Source organism: Bidens hawaiensis, unplaced genomic scaffold (genome assembly GCF_021521415.1).
Source record: "Bidens hawaiensis isolate Kalapana, Puna unplaced genomic scaffold, B.hawaiensis_p1.1 tig00010304_1, whole genome shotgun sequence".
NCBI lineage: Eukaryota > Viridiplantae > Streptophyta > Magnoliopsida > Asterales > Asteraceae > Bidens > Bidens hawaiensis.
The window spans coordinates 35802-39916 of NW_027491782.1; positions in this window are offsets into that span (position 1 = coordinate 35802).

Here is a 4115-nt window from a genome sequence, read left to right on the forward strand (position 1 = left end):
GATAAAACATGGATCCTTGTATTGTACTTAAAAATGATGAGATATAAGTTATGATCTATTTTTCTAGTTTTGATAATTCTGAAATAACATTGTTAACACGATTTCTTAGGTTTGCATACTAGTTAAAGAAATAATATGTTAGAGGAATGTGTATTTATAATCTACTTAAATCAACCAAGAGGAGGTTGTGTAACTAAAGTATAAACACCCGAAGTTGTTAGAATTGGTATTTGGGAAATCGAAGTCAATCTTAATTTTATACTTTACTAAAACTACTTGCTTACTTAAATTGACATTCTCGTGGTAGACATGAAGTTATGCATGCTACTTTCTCTTATGCCATAGGGTAAGTTTACTTAGAAATGAGGGACTATTCTATCATAATTATTAAAGCAAGTTTATCACATATTTACTTTATAATCATCAAGGAAGAATGTACTGGATTCTTGATTTTAGATGGTAACCTTCATATAATTGATTTACTCATTTAAAATTTCTTTTCTTATTCACATATAGTGTGTGTGTGTGTGTGTATACACTAGTAGGTACCCGCGATATGCGGCGGTGGCGACAATTTATCACATGGTAGTCGTTTTTTGTTAGTTTATCAATCTTCTAGTGATGTAGTGTATAGTACGACAAAAAGTTGATCAAATTGTTTATCACATTCGACGTGGTGCGACTTTAAGTTATAGGAAATGAATGTGTCGTTGAAGGTTGAACTCGAGCTTTAATTTTCTCGAACAATGTCGGTTATAGTGGATATTGAGTTTACATGTTTTTTGGGATGGTCGTGGCTTTCATGTTTGGCTGGGTACGGTGGAAGAAGAACTCCGCTCTTTCATTCCCTAACAGCTGCCTTACAAGCCCTTCCACTATCCTCACTCATGATTGCCCCACTATCTGCTATTATGGTTCGACTCAAAGCTCTGTCATCTGAAGAAACCTGACCTGCTTTGTACCAACTGGTAATGTGTGTGAAAAGGTGGTGGAAATAGTCAGATTAGGATGGGAATGGGGATGGTGGAGGTTTCTCATTTGGAGGAATTGATTTTTATGTAGTGTTTGGGATTGCTTATTTTCACCAACTTATTAACTTATGAAAAGTATAAGGTGTTTGAAATTGTTTTTGGTGTGAGAAGAACAAAATAATAAATTACACTTTTACAACATATTAGCTTATTAAAAAGTTATAAGGAGTTTTTATAAAAAAAATTCTCAAACACCCCTTATATGTAATGTAGCTTAAAAAGAAAATATTGTTTATAATTTAGAAACTTGTGATTTTAAATATATTTAAAATATGGTAGCTCCTCTATTCCACATTATACGTACACAAACTCTAAAATAAAAGAACAAACTTACAAAAGTCACCACACGACATGTTTAGACGCACGAAAACATTCTTTAAAAAGAAAAGTGCAAAAACTGTAAAAAGTACTCATTTTTTTTGTACCCTTGACTAAATCAACACACACGAGATATTATTGATGCACCTCAAACTTTAAGTTTGCTTTTTTTAACAATATGTTTACAACTCATCCATTATAGGAAAATAAGTAAATGAAAAATAGTGTCAAACAAACATCAACTTTATTATGTAAACAAGATCTTCACATCCTACAAAAGACGCTAAAAACTCATACAGACCATTTAGACTTTTTGAATATATAGAAACAACATCATTTAAGCTCAGTAATATACACTAAGAACCATTTCTAGTATGACTATTTCTAGAAACTATATAAAACATCACTTTTGTGTAACATTCTATCTAGTTGAGGTAGTATGCTTTGTGTGTTTGAGCTTAGAGTAGTGGTGGCTCCACGACTATAGTCTATGATCCATCTTCAATGATCTAGCGAGTATTAACCAAAGATATCTCTTGGAGGTTTGCTTTCATATGCACCTTTATATATCAACCACTTTAGTGTTTCATCCATGAATCTTATTAAATGGTGATTCCTGCACCTGCAACAGTAAAAAAGACATGTAAAGTGACTTATGTCACGACTTTGTTAAGTCAACTGGTAGTCTTTTAAGTCAAAATTGAATACAACTAAAAGTGAATTATCCTATTTTGACCCTGCGCGGTTAAACGGATCTCACACGTGAAACCGCGCTGTAACTCGAAGCAAATTTAAACTAAGCTAAAAAACCAAAACTGACCCGTTAACAATTTAGTTGTTCAATCGTAAAATAATTAGTGTGATTCGGTGTGTTGATCTATAACATATTTCTAGAGAAACAATTGTAATCTTTTGACTCGAAACAAACCAAAATAACCCATTAAATCAAATTGTAATTGATCATATTGAGGTTGTTCCAATTTTCCAATATTACTGAAACTGTCCTGACCGTCAATTCAACGATTTACAAAAAAATAGTTATATGTCAATCTTAGGATTTTTAACAAAAAGGTAACTTTTTTTATGAAAACCGTGTGAATTCGATCGGTATTGACCATTTTTGTTATGTTACCCTCAATAAACCTTAAAAATAAAGTTGTAGATGCCCAAAGAAACTATATCCTAAAAATAAATTAGTAACCGCTCAAAACAATAACATGTCTAAAAAAAGAGGCTAAATCTTGAACATAAATTAGTAACCGTCTAAAATAATAACACATTTGAAATTCGGTCGATATAAGTTAACGTTGTTACAATACTAACATTAAATCCTAAACATCCCATAAAAACAGAAAACTTTCTTTTTAAAATGTAGTTTCAGATTAGTTGACTCCCAAAAGTCTAAGTCAAAAAAATTGTTTTCAATTTCACAAATGAGGTGACTCAAGTTAATTGTTAGTAAAAATGTTTAAACGCCCGGAACCAATCACACAAATATATTAGAACTAACCTTTAAAAAGTTTGCATTTGACTTCCGAAGGTTAAATACACAAAACTCACTTGACCAATTGCGATCTCCTAAATCATGATAGGATGACACAGTTGCTAATGTTGTATCCGAATGCAGCAGATTAATGAGCCTCTCAATCATGTTCTTGTTGACTGCCATAAGTGTGTTACTACAACTTCTGTTAGGAGATAGGACTCAACCTAAATACTGAGCTTCGACAACTACTGTTTGTTTCAGAATTGAAATCCAAATGCAAAGCCGAATTAAGCCTATTCATTTCACATTGAACCTTGCTCCATGTGCTTTGATTTAACGTATTCAAACTAAAAAACCCTAGATGTATTTTAAATATCAATCAATTTATTTATTTCTATTAATATTTCAGAGTATTAATTTATAACACAACACAAACCTAACACAAAATTCATGAGTTTAGGTTTAGTTTAAACAGGTTTGTCAACTCAGGTGAAACACACGCATACATATACCTATACAGGCTGGATTCTGTGTAGACATGTTTATTCCTTAAATCTTTTTAAATGTTTTTTATGTTACAAAATGGTTGACTTCTTTATGCGAACAATTAACAATAATTCACGAACTAAATAAAAAAGATGTAGAACCTCAGTATAACATTGCAATTATGCACATACAACAATTCATTTAAAAAATTAAATCGAAACATACCACTAGCAGGTTCTTTATATTCAATCTCTCATTTTGTTACCGATGCTCCTGTAAGTAAATACATAAAATTAGTAATCTATTAGTTTAAATCAAAGATGAGTAAGAGACACCATTAACAATATACATATAACAAACACAAGCCTTATAAATCCTAAACACCAAATATGTGAATTGCATACCAAATCAATCCAAAAGGACCAAATTACCTTCAAAAGCTGCAAATAAAATTAATTCATCAGATTCCTTAGATGTAAAACCTAAACCGACGAACAAAATACCAAAACAAATTAGCAATTTCAAGAACAAAATTACCAAGCCAAATTGACAAGATACAATGCATGTTACCTTCAAATCCAACAGAGTACAAGAAATGAAGACCTAAAATCAAACCAGAAATGCGTCTGTGAATTTTGGCCTTCGAATCCAATAGAGAATGGTCAGATGAGGGGGTGCTTAGTCAGGGCTGAAGTAAAAGGATGGGGATGAAACCCCAGATAGTACGGTGGTAGAAGAAAAATGAGCGGTGGATTCGAATTTCAAATAAAACAACTTCGGGTTTCAAAATGGTT